General features: G+C 40.3%; 1 pseudogene; it reads left to right on the forward strand.

Moving 5' to 3' along the window:
- The first annotated feature begins 12,226 nt into the window (after positions 1-12,226).
- On the forward strand, positions 12,227-12,347 carry LOC129893598 (5S ribosomal RNA; annotated as a pseudogene).
- Positions 12,348-17,910: the final 5,563 nt, after the last annotated feature.

Genomic DNA, 17,910 nt, shown 5'->3' on the forward strand with positions numbered 1-17,910 from the left:
AATACAAGCTATCCTTAATTCCAATGCTATCAATGGGGACTACCAATGAGGGATAGCCCAAGCACTTTTTCAACATCGAAACGTTGAATACCGGATGAATAGAGGCTAGCTCTGAAGGCAACTCCAAATCATAAGCAACACTCCTAATCCGCCTCAAGATATGGTAAGGACCAATATATCGAGGACTATGCTTCCCCTTCTTCCCAAACCTTATGACACCCTTCATGGGTGACACTTTCAAATACATCAAATCATCCACTTCAAACTCTAAGTCTCTCCTCCTCACATCGGTGTAAGATTTTTGGTGGCTTTGGGCTGTCTTTAGCCTCTCTCGAATAACTCGCACCTTCTCCATGGCTTGATGAAAAAGGTCAGGCCCAATCAACTCGGCTTCACCAACTTTAAACCACCCAATGAGAGATCTACACCTCCTCCTATATAAAGCTTCATAAGGAGCCATTTGAATGCTTGCATGATAGCTATTGTTGTATGCAAACTCTATGAGAGGTAAGTGATCATCCCAATTTCCCTTGAAGTCAAGCACACATGCCCTCAACATATCTTTCAATGTCTGGATGGTGCGCTCTGCTTGGCCATCTGTCTGGGGATGGGAGGCTGTACTCAAGTTCACCCTCGAACCTAATCCCTTCTGAAAGAATTTCCAAAATTGGAAAGTGAATTGAGCTCCTCTGTCTGAGATGATAGACAAAGGGACCCCATGCAATCTGACGATTTCAAGTATGTACAACTTTGCATAATCCTCTGCGGTGTCAGTAGTCTTAACCGCCAAGAAGTGAGCCGATTTCGTCATTCTATCCACAATCACCCAAATCGAATCATATTGCTTTCAAGACCTTGGTAGACCTGTAATAAAGTCCATGTTGATCATTTCCCACTTCCATTCTGGAATTTCTATATTTTGAGCTAAACCACATGGCCTTTGATGCTCAACTTTCACCTGTTGGCAATTCGAGCACTTGGAAACAAATTCCGCAATATCCCTCTTCATCCCACTCAACCAATACATTTCCCTCAAATCATGATACATTTTCGTGGAGCCTGGATGAATAGAGTACTTGGAACTATGCGCTTCAGCCATGATCCTCTCTCGAACATCATCGACATCCGGCACACACAATCTATTTTGGTACCTCAACACACTATCTCCCCCTTAGGTAAAAACTATTACCTCTTGTTTGTGAACAACTCCCTTCAATTGGAGAAGGACGGGATCTTGGTCTTGCTTGTCCTTTACCTCTGCCACAAGTGAGGACATAGACCCATCCTGAACAGTGACACCGCCTTCATTTTTCTCTTCTAGATGAACTCCCACTCGGGCTAATCTGTGTACCTCCTTCACCAATTCTCTCCTTCCTTCCTCCATGTGGGCAGTGCTACCCATAGACAACCTGCTAAGAGCATCAGCAACAACATTAGCTTTACCTGGATGGTAGATGATGCTCATATCATAGTCCTTGAGTAGCTCAAGCCATCTCCTTTGCCTCAGGTTGAGTTCCTTCTAGGTAAAGACGTATTGCAAGCTCTTGTGATCGGTGAATACATCAATATGAACTCCATACAGGTAGTGGCGCCAGATTTTAAGTGCAAACACCACAGCTCCCAGCTCAAGGTCATGAGTTGGGTAATTCCTCTCGTGAACCTTAAGCTGTCTTGAAGCATAGGCTATCACCTTCCCCTTTGCATCAACAAACAACCCAAACCAATTCTGGATGCATCACAATAGATCATACAACCCTCTGTACCATCGGGCAAGGTTAGAATAGGAGCAGTGGTTAGCTTGATCTTCAATTTCTGAAAACTCTCCTCACAAGCATCAGACTATTGGAACTTAGCCTTCTTTTGAGTCAGCTTAGTCAATGGTGATGATATGGATGAGAATCCCTCTACAAACCTTCGATAATAGCCAGCCAAACCCAAGAAGCTCCTTATCTCTGTCGGGGATATGGGTCTAGGCCAACTTTTTACTGCCTCAATTTTCTGAATATCAACCTGAATACCATCTCCAGATATAATGTGGCCTAGGAAGGCCACTGATGCAAGCCAAAATTCACATTTGGAGAACTTTGCATACAATACCTGGTCTCTCAAAGTTTGCAAGACGACCCTAAGATGATGGGCATGCTCCTCCTCATTCTTGGAGTAAACCAGAATATCATCTATGAATACAATCACAAACATATCAACATATGGTTTGAATACTCGGTTCATGAGATCCATAAAAGCCGCAGGGGCATTTGTCAATCCAAAGGACATGACCAAAAATTCAAAGTGGCCATAACGAGTCTGGAAAGCAGTCTTCGGAATATCACATTCTCTCACCTTCAACTGGTGGTAACCAGATCTCAAGTCTATCTTTGAGAAACACGTGGCACCCTGAAGCTAATCAAATAAATCATCTATTCTGGGGAGAGGGTATTTGTTCTTTACGGTGACCTTATTCAACTGCATGTAGTCAATACATATTCTAAGGAACCCATCTTTCTTTCGAACAAATAGGACCGGAGCTCCCCATGGTGAGATACTCGGCCTAATAAATCCCTTATCTACTAAGTCCTTCAACTGCTCCTTCAACTCTCTCAACTCAGCTGGGGCCATTCTATATGGAGGAATTGAGATAGGCTGGGTATCAGGAAGAATATCAATCCCAAAGTCAATCTCCCTATCAAGAGGGACTCCAGGCAGATCTTCAGGAAAGACATCCGGAAACTCGTTGACAATCGGAACCGACTCAAAGGATGGAGACTCAATGCTGTCATCTTTCACTCGGACAATATGATAAACACACCCTTTTGAGATTAGCTTCCTAGCCCTAAGGTATGAAATAAACTTACCCTTAGGTGCAACAGGACTACCCTTCCACTCTATGACAGCCTCATTCAGGAATTTAAACGTGATAATCTGAGTTCTACAATCAATAGAGGCATAACAGACATAGAGCCAGTCCATGCCAAGGATCACGTCAAAATCAACCATGTCCAACTCAACTAGTCGGCCAAGGTATCCCTGTGATAAATGGACACAGTACAATCTCTATAGACTCTCTCAGCTAAGACGGAATCATTGACAGGAGTGGCCACACTAAAAGGCTCAAGAAGACGTTCAGGAATTTTATTGAATTTACTAGCCACATAAAGAGTCACAAAAGATAGGGTGGCACCCGAATCCATCAATACATAATAATCAAAAGAAGAGACTCGAATCATACCCGTCACGACGTTTGGAGAGTTCTCCTGATCTTGGCGACTGCCCATAGCATATAGGCGGTTTGTACCTTCACTCGTACCTGAAGTAGCGCCCCTCTGATTACCCCTAGTTGGTGGTGCGGTGGTAGAGAACTGGGCTCTGTTCCCCCATGCTGACACTCCTTCTGAAAATGGTCTATTTGGCCGCATTTATAACAACCCATCCTTCCCTCTCTGCACTCTCCCAAGTGAAGCTTACCACACTTGACGCATGGTGGCTTCCCTTGCGCACCTTGACCCATGCTAGCTTGGGATTGAGAACCCTGGGGTCTGAGATTCTGGCGACCTTGTCCCTGCCGATCATACCTGTTCTGCGGCATCGGTGCACTGGCGGTAGATGAGGCATAGTTGGAAGGCCTCTTCTGGAAGAAGGACCTGTTGCCCTTGCTTTGCCTCTTCTCATTCTCATGCCCAACTGATCTTGCCTTTTTGCTCAGATGTTCCTCTCTTTCTTTCCTCTTCTCCTCTTCCACCTGTTGGGCGTACACCATTAACCTTGAAATATCTATATCGGAGATTGACAACGCCACTTTGCATTCCTTCTTCACATGTCTCCCCAAGCCGGAGACAAACTTCCTTATCTTTGACCTCATATCTGGGGCCATTTTGGGAGCATACCTGGACAGCTGGATGAACTTCAGGCCGTACTCCTTAACAGTCATACTCTCCTGCTTCAGATTCACAAATTCCTCCACTTTTGCCTCCCTCAATTCTCGGGAAAAGAAGTGGTCAAGAAAGGCTCCCTCAAATTCATCCCACCTAGCAGGTTCGGCATCCTCGCCCCTACCTTGTTCCCATTAGTTATACCAAATGTTTGCCACATCTTTGAGTTGATAAGACACCAACTCGACCCCCTTGATTTCCATAGCATGCATAGCTTTCAGAATCTTCCACATCTCATCGATAAAGTTTTGGGGATCTTCATCGACCTTAGAACCCGTGAATGCTGGCGAATTCATCCTCAGAAAGTCTCTAATTCTAGTGGAAGCAGATGGCTCTTGGGAGCTAGAGCTAAGAGTCGGCGAACTCTGATTACCACTTCGGGCAGCCATTAGTTGCGTGAGCATTGCAATTGCCCTTCGAAATTCTGCCTCTGATGTGGGTGCAGGTGGAGTAGCTGGCACTTGGGGTGCCTCCGAGTATCTCGCAGGTCGGCCTCTAGCCCTTGCCGGGCGTGCCTCGAACGGGGGCCTCTCGGCGTTATCAACATTCCTCTGGCTAGTAGTACGTTTTGGAGGCATTATCTGTAACGTACAAATGCACGAATTAGAAAAGAGTCTTATAGAGTTTTAACTCTATCGCACGAAGTCAGAGTATGAAAGAAGTGAAACAATTCCTAATGTCCTATAGCCTCCTGCTTATAAGTGTGGTGCACAACATACCCATAAGCAAGACTCTACTAGACACGGCTTCATAGACTCCCTAGGACACTTGAACTCTGTGCTCTGATACCATATTTGTCACGCCCCGGGAGGGTACCCTAGGCGTGGTCGGCACTCGAAGGCCATTTCTGACCTCCGAGCGAACCACCTGGTCCAGTCACACATTCAATCAATCACATTCTCTTAGCGGAAAACTCAATTAAAGAAATACTATTCATATATGGGGGCCGAAGGCCAAACATTTACAATCCAACAAGACAATAAAATAAGACTCCTCAAAATAACAGTTCGACCTCCCCACACTCCAGTCTATGAAGCCTCTATCAAAGTCTAAGAGGTGCCAATGACAAGTCCATGGTTACCAACAATCAAAGTAAAGGAAATGTCAACAAAACTGTACATGAAGGCTCAACATCCTCTGGAAACTAGGAGGACTCACCAACTAGCTGAGGGTGTATGTGGATATTAAACGGAGCGCCGGTTGATGATCTCTAGTACCTGTCTCTGCATCATGAAATGATGCAGGCCAAATGGCATCAGTACATGGAATGTACGAGTATGTAAAATGGCCGAATACAACGAACATCAAGGAAGAATTAATCAACTCGGAAGCTCAACTCAAGAGGAATAACCACTCAATCAAATGTCCTAAGTCTAAACAAGAATATGATTTTGATGGTACCAATCACATACAATTCAACTCAATCTGACTCAGAGTACTATCAAGACCTATTTGAGAGTTTCTCTTAACCGACAACCATCACTTATGAGCCAGTAAAAGTATAACAAACCGACGTTGTTGCCGCGTCTATTCATACCTTGCCAGGGCATGAACGAATCAACCAATCATGGATCCAATCCAACCAAGTCCTATAATGTCAGGACAAATCTCTCGGGGAAGCATCCGACTTTAACGGTTCCATCCCTCCTACGTTTGGCGATGCAGTTATTGGGTTTGAGTATGGACTATACTCTTGCCCAATTCGGTGCTTGATACTCCTCCCAAGACTCAATGCTCATAAAACTCCATCCAATCAACTCAATCAAATCACATTGATAAGTCTCATTACAACCTTGTCATCTCATCAACTCTATCACAATCAAATATCTCTCAATCATACTATCCGATCAATCTCAATCATATCCTTCAAAAGAAAATTTAAATGCACATATATAGCAACATCTAGATATAATCAATCATTTCCTCCATCCATATGAGAAATCTTTGAGACTCATCACAATTTCAAGACTCTAAATTTACATTTTTATAATAAGCAACATTTTTGAGAAAATAGCATCCTTTATCAAAATCTACATAGTCAAGAAGATCAATAGAACATACTTAACAACTCATTTTCATCAACTCATACTCACATAAAGGCTCATTTTGGGAACTTCTTAACTCAACAACATCAATACATATAGAATCAAATAAATAGGAGACAAAACTCATTTAAACTTAGACCATACCAAGAAACTCCATTTTCATGAACATCTAACCTCAAAGAAAGAATAGGACACATGGGTGGACTCAACCCATGTTTTGGATAGCCTTACATACCTTAGTGAAGACTTGAAGAAAACCTTGTGGTTGGGTCTTTAATGGAGGACTCAAATCTTGAAGCTCTTGGACTCTTTTTGTTGGAAATAGAGAAGAAGAAGAAGAGAGAGAGAGAGAAGCTCCTAGGGCTTTTTAGAGAGAGAGTGAGGCTGCAAGAATGGGTTCCCAAAAGACCAAGGGTAACATATATATAATTTGGGTAAGTTCCCAAATTACCCCTCCGCAAAAGTTCTGAAAATAGGCTAAAAATGCACTTGGCGCGATAGTGGCGCATCGCCAGGCTGAATACGCCTAAAACCTGCACACCTCGTAGTGGCGCACCACGCCAGAGACCAAACTACTGAGGTATGTTTTTAGCGCGATAGTGGCGCGACGCGCCCTTACAGCGCCAAGGCCATTGTTCTGAGTTCTGAGAATTTGGCCTAAATTACCCTAAACCTCACTGACTCAGATTACGTCTAAGCTTGGCCTAGGCTCAATATTTTCCAATTGCTACTCGAACTTTTTCTTGCCTAATTCCTTCCCCATAGGCTTATCCTTAATAATGGGACATATCATTACAATAGATACCAATTTATCCATCACTCGTTCTTGAGTGATCAACTAGGAAAATGGGGCTAAGACAGAGAAAAAATAGTACCTGATTCGATGAATAGCTGGAGATGCTTATCTCGTATGTCTTTTTCAATATCCAAACTAACTTTTACTACTGGAGGATGCTTCCACTAAACTTTCATGGACTTAATTTCTTTGGTCCTCAGCTTCCAGACATCACGATCTAGAATTGTCACTGGCTCTTCCTCATACTGAAGATCTTTGTCTAGCAAAATTGAGTCTCACTTGATGATATAATATCCATCCCCATGATACTTCTTCAGCATGGACATATAGAACACTGGATTGACCCTAGATAGGCTAGGTGGAAAATCCAACCTATAAGCCATTGGCCCTAAATAGTTAAGAATCTCGAAGGGGCCAATGTAGCGAGGATTGAGCTTGTCCTTCCTACCAAATCTCATCACTCCCTTTATGGGTGACACCTTTAGAAGAACTTACTCACCAGCCTTAAATCACTACTAAAACAAGGGAAAACATATCTCAGAATACCAATTTCTTAAGGTCGGTATTCCTAGAAATACCGATCAAATACTGACTTCCTAGATGAGGTCAAAAAAAGCTTGATCACATTTTAATATCGACCTCCAGAGGTTGGTATTTACTGACCTCTGAAGGTCGATATTAGTTTTAAGTTAGAAAAATTATGAGTTTAATATTATACCCCATACTTTCGTACCTTGGGACATTGTATTAAGTCTCATAGAAAGTGCCATGTGATCTAGATTATCTACCATGCTATCAAATAACTCTAAGAAAAGGAGGACGTGATGCCCCATAAGAGTGAATATTGGAAATAGGGTTAAAAGAATCCGGAAGGAGTTGGAGGCTAAGTAATGAGTCATAGGACTCAATGTACTTACGTAAGCTACTGACTTGGGAGTCTTACATAATTAATCTACTGGAGTACATGTCGAGCTTACGTAGCAAGGATTACGTAGGCTCTTGAAGTGAGACGGATTACAAACTCACGAAAATGAAGTAAGCAGATGACAAGTAGGTGACACACCTACTTGGGCTTAGGTGACCCACCTACTTGGGGTGGACCCACACTGCCACGTGGCAGCGTATGATTGGTTGCATGCCGTGAGGTAGCACCCCTAGGGGATGCCAAGTGTCACCCCTAGGAGATTCCATGTGTCACATCCTAGGGAAGGCTATATATACTTAGTCTTATGACTAAGCCTTCATTTTCCATCCTTTTTACACTTAGAAAAAAAGATGAGAAACCTTAAGGAAGAGAGAAAGGAGCTACGATAGCCATTGCTTTGAGGTAAGTCCTCCGATTTCATTCCATATGTTAAGTGCCTAAGGTATTCTTCAGTTAAACAACGGTGTTTAACAACATAAAATTTATCATTGGGGCAACGAGGAGGTTTTTGTTCTTGTTAACAAACCCATTTTTAAATGGGACTACTGTTAGTAATACTAGTATAAATCCTTGTGTAAAGCTTCATTTTGAGTGATTCAAGATGTTTTGGAAAGCTATTACATAGGTATATAACTTTCATTTATTCTATAAAACCCATTTTTGCTTTTCTCTACTCGAAAAAGGGTGATGAAGTATAGAGGAAGTGCTGCCCAGATTTTATTTTGGAAATCCTACACGGACTGCTGTTGGTATTTTTGGCATATCCTTTTGTACTAAATTGCTGTAGGGGTGATTCGAAATTGTATGCAACCCTAAGACACATGTATATAACTTTAATTGAGGCCATAAATCTTATTTCACTCAATTACCCCTTCGAAACTAAGCGACAATACAAGACAGTAGGCTGTCCAGAATTTACATTTTGATAGTTTTGGCAAGTTTGACGAGTTTAGGTTAAGGTAAGGGTTTTTCTTTCAATTTAGAGTTTATGGTGTGGTTATGAAGTGTATTATACATTGTGTAAGTGTATAGAAATATGTAAACTCCATAAATATTCTTGACGTTCGAAACAAACCAAATTGGAGTCGTTATAGTGAAATTATAGTCAAAGCAAGGTGTTGTGCTTGTGGTGTGTGGCTGTAGGTGCATGGTGATGTGTTGCAGGAACTAAAAGTATTCTAAAATATGTGGGGAAGATTATTGTTGAAGCCACACAATCCCCTGCTTCGTACGGTTAAAGGTTTTACAAAATTGAAACTAGAAACCCTATTTTGGTTGTGTAATTTCGAGCGAGTTGTTTGGAGTTTATATTGTATATTATTGATATGAATTGCTTAAACATATGCTGTAGTTTGTTGTATTTGGTTGGTTGTATGTATGAGTAGTGTAATTAGAAATTCGAATAGGGCACATTATAGGGGAGATACTATCCGATTTCCGTTAACGCCTTAACTAGTTAAGGAACTAGTCGAGAAGGCGAGCGAGGAAATGAATAATGTGAATACTCACAGGTAATATAAGATGCTGGAAAAGTCTAAAGTGATTGATATTCATATTGCTTCTATGTTAAATAGGTTTGGAGGACGAAAACGCGAACGCGATTAATAGAAGTCCGTAAAAGGTATGTGAAGCTACCCTTTCTTCTCTTTTGGCATGTCTTAGATGTAAGTATTATGTATGTGAAATTGAGAGTTATTCCATTCATAAAGCTCCGAGTACAGTTCATAATTATTATCCACTTCATGATGGTGGAACTCCTGTAATAGTCAAGCTAGTTCCTTTTTAAGGTTTTTTTTATGATAAAAGGTAATGTATGTAAAGCCTATTCTTTCTCTTCTTTTGGCATGTTTTCAAGTTAAGTAGTGAATGATATGAGCTTGAGGGTAAATCTACTTATAAATTCCAAGCGTAATTCACGACCCTTATTTACTTCTTAATGAAAGCACTCTTACAGTAATTGAACTAGGACCTCTCAAGCCTTCCATACGTTAGGAAGTGAGGAGTACGTAAAGTCTATATTTCTTTTCTGTTGGCATATCTCAGTCCTAAGTGTATTGTGTATGTAATGTGGGAATAATTCCATTCATAGAACCCTGAGTATGGTTCGTCAATCTAATTCACTTTTTGATATTAGAACTCCTGCGATAGTTGAGTTATGGACTTGTAAGTCTTCTACCTAACAAAAAGTAATACACGTGAAACCTATCCCTTCCTTTTTCTGAAAAAGTAGGATATGAGTGAAGCGATATATGGTATGAGTTAGAGGTGATCCCATTTATAGGTTTCGGGTATAAATCATGACTTGTACTCACTTCTTGAGGTTAGGATTCTTAAAGTGGTGAAAATCCTATTTCTCGACCCTTCTATTGGCTGAGTAATGATTGGATGTGTAAACTCTTATACCTAGAGACTCTTTGTCACATCTTATGATGATATTCGGGAGATGGTTGTTACGTTACCAGGTTTTATGTGCACGAATATGCATTATTATATGTATAGAGATCGGACCATATGTTCCTCGGTACTAACATGTTATATGTATAGAGATCGGGTCATATGATCCTCGGCACTAACGTATTATATATATGGATTGGGACGAATGCTCCTTGGCACTAACATATTATATAAGTAGGGATCAGGCCAGACGTTCCTCGGTACTAACCTATCATATCTATATGGATCAGACTATACATCCCACAACGCTAATAGTATGCATATGCCTACGATGATAAAATAATGCATTTGTAATGTCAGGTCCCCAAGCGGGCTGGATACGGTACGTGATAATGATATACATGACCTTACTTTGTAAGGTGCAGGTACAGTACTCTGTTCAATTTTATACTTGTCCCCTGCACCCCCACGGTAACTGTAATTTCCTTATGATGTTTTATCCCCTACTTTTGTTTCAGATATGCTTTAGGATATGTTGTGTTATGTTTTACATACTCAGTATATATGTCATATTGACCCCCTTTCCTCGGGGGGCTATGTTTCATGCCCGCAGGTACAGACACAGGTTTTGGGAGTCCGCCAGCTTAGGATTCCACTCAGCCAGTTTGGAAGAAGCGCCATTGATTCAGAGCCGAGTTGTAGTACCAAACCTCCTATATATATATTTGTTTATTCAGGTGTACGGCGGGGGCCCTGTCCCGCCATATGTTACTATTAATGTTCTTAGAGGTCTGTAGACATATGTGTGGGTTATACGTGTAAGTTCTGTTCAGTTATGTCTACATGATGTATTATAAATATTAAGATACTATGGCAGTCTTGTCATCTTGCACGCCTTTTCATGATAAGATACAAATGAAAGAGGCTACAAGCATGAAAATGCTATTACCCACTAGGGTTCTTATGTATAGTTCTTATATTGATCATTACATCCACTAGATACGTATATGGGGGACCAGGTCAGACCCCATTCGCGGCCCACGAGGTTGGGTCGTGAGAGAAGTGGTATTAGAGCATTTCTTCGTCAGAGTATCTACAGACCATGTCTAGTAGAGTCTTGATTATCGATGTGTTGCACACCACATCTATAAACAGGAGGCTATAGGACATTTAGGATATTTCCTTTTTTCATATCTAAGGTCGTACGATAAAGTCGAGTCATAGGAAATGGAACTCCTTATACTAACCTTTGATTTCAGATGAAAGACGATGTCGATAAAAGGAAATGACTGACGATATGGGAAGTTACAAAGCACGCAGATAAGCCACGGCACAAAAGATGTGTGCCAGGTAAGGTATGGAAATACAATTGACATGTAAAGTCAGAAATTGAAAGGAAAAAGTAGATAAAGTTGAAAAGTGAAAGAAAATATGGACGGAAGGTCTAACAGGCATAGTTCGAGTTGGATATGTGAGGTAAGTCCCTCATTTTATACTATTATTGATATTGGGCGCCCTGTGAGGCTGCAATATGATGTGATATGATATATATATGTGTATCTTTATGCGTGCTGGCCTTATGAGGCACTGTTGGTATTTTCTGTGTGCAGGTATTGAGATAGAAAAAATATAGAGGAAACTCTGCCCAAATTTTTTTAGAAATAAAAAGAGAATGTGAAATAGGGTTGTAGTATGCCTTGTCTATAATAAGAATGAGATTTGACTAAATTACGAGTATGGCTGACCTTGAGAAATAAGTTAATTACTGAAGTGATGGTAATAGTAACGAGGAGGTCAATATTGGCATGGAAAAAGAATCTGGAAAATACTGGGGGGGGGGACTAAGGGGTGATTTAGACAAAAGTAAAGTGCGTTTACCTCACCGAGTCTAATTAGTCCATAGTAGGAAGCGTGAGAAAGGTTAAGAAGTGTTATACTAAAGAATTGAATGCGAATAGGATATCATGTGAATATAACGAGGATCATTATGAAAATAAGTGAAGCTTAGTGAGAAAGTGGCTAAAGATAGGATGTGGTCCGTGTAATAAGAATATAAGGGTAACTTGGGCAGTGCAGCTTGGCCTACCGGATCAGCTGCTGGGTCATCATCTTCTGTGGTAGCTCTGCGCCCCATGGGGCAGGATGCGATCATATCAGCATTAACGCACTAGATTCCATCAAAACTCCGAAGTTAAGTGTGCTTGGACGAGAGTAGTACCAGGATGGGTGACCCCCTGAGAAGCCCTGTGCGGCTGTGATATAAGATGATATGGATGTATATATACATTGGCCTTGCATGGCATTATTGGTATAAAGAAGTATTGTGGATATGTGACTCCACCATGAAAGATGATAAGACCCTTTGAGATAGGGGATGTAGCTTTGCAAAACAACTGATGCACTTCGAATTTATTAAAGGGACAAGCGGTACCCATTAGGGTAAGGCTAGGACTATGACAAAGCTTGGGACACTAAGCGTCAGAATATAAGTACTGCCTAATTTTGAATTGGAAACGACTATAAGCACTAGCTAGTTATTGATCAAAATGAATGGAAAGTGGCTTCGAATAAATTGCTATGTGACTTGAGTACCAATAATTAGACTAGATTAGCACCTCACGAGTGTGTTAAGCTGTCGTACATGGGAAACCAAAGGTATATATGATATAAAGGAAGGCATAGATGTGGTGCAGTAGATCAAATGTGTTGGAAAAGAATCATATGTATTAGAAAATTGGAAATAAAGGCGTACGGTAGAACACAAACAGATAGTGACATGGGTACACCCTAAAGTGGGAAAGTGGCTTTAAGTGAGATCCCATACTGGCACTAGTTAATAATATCTAAAAGCCAACAATAAATGGATAAAAGCCATGATATTGGAGACAGTGTGGAGCATTATTAGTAAGGACTTTGAATAGTATGACATCAAAGAATAGGGGCATACAAAGGGGATGAATACAACAAGAGAATCATAATGGGCACTTAAAGATAGAGAAGAGATATCCTTACGTGTTCCCCATGTCTACAGGAAATCTAAACTTCTAGATTAGTTGAGTCGATGAATAAAAGGTCTATGGGTGACAATCGGCACAGAGAATTTCTAAAGTCCTCGTAAGATCCTATAAGATGAGTTAACATTCGAGGAAGAATGTTCTAAAAGGGGGAATGATGTTATACCCTGTACTTTCGTACCTTGGGACATTGTATTAAGTCTCGTAGAAAGTGCCATGTGACCTAGATTATCTACCTTGCTATCAAATAACTCTAAGAAATGGAGGACGTGATACCCCATAAGAGTGTAGATTGGAAATAGGGTTAAAAGAAATCAGAAGGAGTTGGAGGCTAAGTAATGAGTCATAGGACTCAATGTACTTACGTAAGATACCAACTTGGGCGTCTTACATAACTAAGCTACTAGAGTACATGTCGAGCTTACGTAGCAAGGATTACATAGGTTCTTGAAGTGCGACGAGATTACGAACTCACGAAAATAAAGCAAGCAGGTGACAAGTATATGACACACCTACTTGGGGTGGACCCCATGCTGCCACGTGGCAGCGTATGATTAGTTGCATGGCATGAGGTGGCACCCTAGGGGCTGCCACGTGTCACCCATAGGGGATGCCACATGTCACATCCTAGGGAAGGCTATATATACTTAGTCTTATGACTAAGCCCTCATTTTCCATCCTTTTTATACTTAGAAAAAAGATGAGAAACCTTGAGGAAGAGAAAAAGGAGCTACGACAGCCATGGCTTTGAGGTAAGTACTCCGATTTCATTCTTTATGTTAAGTGTCTAAGGTATTCTTCAGTTAAGAAATGGTGTTTAACAACATAAAATTTATCATTGGGGCAACAAGGAGATTTTTGTTTTTGTTAACAAACCCATTTTTAAATGGGACTACTGTTAGTAATACTAGTATAACTCTTTGTGTAAATATTCGTTTTGAGTGATTCAAGATGTTTTGAAAATATATTTCATATTTCTATAACTTTTATTTAGCCTCTAAAACCCATTTTTTCTTTTCTCTACTCGAAAAAGGGTGATGAAGTATAGGGGAGGTGCTTCTCAGATTTTGTTTTGGAAATCCTACACGGACTGCTGTTGGTATTTTTGGCATACCTTTTGTACTAAATTAATGTAGGGGTGATTCGAAATTGTATGCAATCCTAAGACACATGTATATAACTTTTAGTGAGGCCACAAATCTTGTTTCCCTCAATTACCCCTTCGAAATTAAGCGACAATACAAGACAATAGGCTGTCCAGAATTCACGTTTTGATAGTTTTGGCGAGTTTGATGAGTTTAGGTTAAGGTAAAGGTTTTCCTTTCAATTTGGAGTTTATGGTATGGTTATGAAGTGTATTATATGTTGTGTAAGTGTCTGGAAATATGTAAACTCCATAAATATGCTTGACGTTCGAAACAAACCAACTTGGAGTCGCTATAGTTAAATTGTAGTCGAAGCAAGGTGTTATGCTTGTGGTGTGTGGCTGCAGGTGCGTGGTAATGTGTTGCAGGGACTAAAAGTGTTCTAAAATAGGTGGGAAAACTGCTTGTTGATGCCACACGACCCTTCGCTTTGTACGATTAAAGGTTTTACAAAATTGAAACTAGAAACCCTATTTTGGTTGTGTAATTTCGAGCGAGTTGTTTGGAGTTTATGTTGTATATTGTTGATATGAATTACTTAAACATATGCAGCAGGTTGTTGTTTTTGGTTGGTTGTAGGTATGATGAGTGTAATTGGAAATTCGGATAGGGCACATTATAGGGGAGATGCTGTCCGATTTCCGTTAACGCATTAACTAGTTAAGGAACTAGTCGAGAAGGCAAGCGAGGAAATGAATGCTGTGAATACTTGTAGGTAATATAAGATGCTGGAAAAGTCTAAGGTGGTTGATATTCGTATTGATTCCATGTTAAATAGGTTTGAAGGACGACAATGCGAACACTATTAATAAAAGTCCATAAAAGGTATGTGAAGCTACCCTTTCTTCTCTTTTGAAATGTCTTAGATGTAAGTGTTATGTATGTGAAATTGAGAGTTATTCCATTTGTAAAGCTCCGAGTACAGTTCATAAATCTTATCTACTTCATGATGGTGGAACTCCTGTAATAGTCAAGCTAGTTCCTTTTTAAGGTTTTTTTATGATAAAAGGTAATGTATGTAAAGCCTATTCTTTCTCTTCTTTTGGCATGTTTTCAAGTTAAGTAGTGAATGATATGAGCTTGAGGGTAAATCTACTCATAAATGCCAAGCGTAATTCACGACCCTTATTTATTTCTTAATGAAAGAACTCTTACAGTAATTGAACTAGGACCTCTCAAGCCTTCCATACGTTAGGAAGTGAGGAGTACGTAAAGTCTATCTTTATTTTCTGTTGTCATATCTCAGTCCAAAGTGGATTGTGTATGTAATGTGGGAATAATTCTATTCATAGAACCCTGAGTATGGTTCGTCAATCTAATTCACTTTTTGATATTAGAACTCCTGCGATAGTTGAGTTATGGACTTGTAAGTCTTCTACCTAACAAAAAGTAATACACGTGAAACCTATCCCTTCCTTTTTCTGAAAAAGTAGGATATGAGTGAAGCGATATATGGTATGAGTTAGAGGTGATCCTATTTATAGGTTTCAGGTATAAATCATGACTTGTACTCACTTCTTGAGGTTAGGATTCTTAAAGTAGTGAAACTCCTATTCCTCGACCCTTTTATTGGCTGAGTAATGATTGGATGTGTAAACTCTTATACCTAGAGACTCTTTGTCACATCTTATGATGATATTCGGTAGATGGTTGTTACGTTACAAGGTTTTATATGCACGTATATGCATTATGATATGTATAGAGATCGGACCGTATGTTCCTTGGCACTAACGTGTTATATGTATAGGGATCGGGTTGTACGTTCCTCGACACTAATATATTATATTAATGGATCAGGCCAAATGCTCCTTGGCAGTAACATATTATATGTGTAGGGATCGGGATGAACGTTCCTCAACACTAACCTATCATATCTATATGGATTGGGCTATACGTCCCACAACGCTAATAGTATGCATATGCCTACGATGATAAAATGATGCATTTGTAACGTCGGGTCCCCAAGCGGGCCAGATACGGTACGTGATAATGATATACATGACCTTACTTTGTAAGGTGCAGGTACAGTTCTCTATTAAATTTTATACTTGTCCCCTGCACCCCCACGGTAACTGTAATTTCCTTATAATGTTTTATCCCCTACTTCTATTTCAGATATGCTTTTGGATATGTTGTGTTATATTTTACATACTCAGTACATATGTCGTACTGACTCCCATTCCTCGGGGGGTTGCGTTTCATGCTCGCAGGTACAAACACAGGTTTTAGAAGTCCGCCAGCTTAGGATTCCACTCAGACAGTTTGGAAGAAGCTCTATTGATTCAGAGCTGAGTTGTAATACCAAACCTCCTATGTATATATTTGTTTATTAGGGGTACGGCGGGGGCCCTGTCCCGCCATATGTTAATATTAATGTTCTTAGAGGTCTGTAGACATATGTGTGGGTTATACGTGTAAGTTCTGTTCAGTTATGTCTACAGGATGTATTGTAAATATTAAGATACTATGGCAGCCTTGTCGTCTTGCATGCCCTTTCATGATAAGATACAAATGAAAGAGGCTACAGGCATGAAAATGCTATGACCCACTAGGGTTCTTATGTATAGTTCTTATATTGATCGTTACATCTGCTAGATACGTATATGGGGGCCCAGGTCGGACTCCAGTCGCGGCCCACGGGGTTGGGTCATGAGAGAAGTGGTATCAGAATAGTTCTTCCTCAGAGTGTCTACAGACCGTATCTAGTAGAGTCTTGATTATCGATGTGTTGTGCGCCACATCTATAAACAGAAGGCTACAGGACATTTAGGATGTTTCCTTTTTTTCATATCTAAGGTCGTGCGATAAAGCCGAGTTATAGGAAATGGAACTCCTTATACTAACCTCTGATTTCAGATGAAAGACGACGTCGATAGAAGGAAATGACTGACAATATGAGAAGTTACAAAGTATGCAGGTAAGCCAAGGCATAAAATATGTGTGCCAGGTAAGGTATGGAAATACGATTGACATGTAAAGTCGGAAATTGAAAGGAAAAAGTAGATAAAGTTGAAAAGTGAAAGGAAATATGAACGGAAGGTCTAACAGGCGCAGCTCGAGTTGGATATGTGAGGTAAGTCCCTCATTTTATACTATTGTTGATATTGGGCGCCTTGTGAGGCTGCGATATGATGTGATATGATACGTATATATGTATCTTTATGCATACTGGCCCTGTGAGGCACTGTTGGTATTTTCTGTGTGCAGGTGTTGAGATAGAAAAAAATACAGAGAAAACTCTGCCCAAATTTTCCTAGAAATAAAAGGAGAATGAGAAATAGGGTTGTAGTATGCCTTGCCTATAATAAGAATGAGATTTGACTAAACTATGAGTATGGCTGACCTAGAGAAATAAGTTAATTACTGAAGTGATGGTAATAGTAACGAGGAGGTCAATATTGGCATGGAAAAAGAATATGGAAAAGACTGGGGGGGGGGGACTAAGGGGTGATTTAGACAAAAGTAAAGTGTGTTTACCTCACCGAGTCTAATTAGTCCATAGTAGGAAGCGTGAGAAAGGTTAAGAAGTGTTATACTATGAAATTGAATGCGAACAGGATATCATGTGAATATAACGAGGATCGTCATGAAAATAAGTGAAGCTTAGTGAGAAAGTGGCTAAAGATAGGATGTGGTCCGTATAATAAGAATATAAGAGTAAATTT

This window comes from Solanum dulcamara, chromosome 6 (genome assembly GCF_947179165.1).
Source record: "Solanum dulcamara chromosome 6, daSolDulc1.2, whole genome shotgun sequence".
NCBI classification, from domain to species: domain Eukaryota; kingdom Viridiplantae; phylum Streptophyta; class Magnoliopsida; order Solanales; family Solanaceae; genus Solanum; species Solanum dulcamara.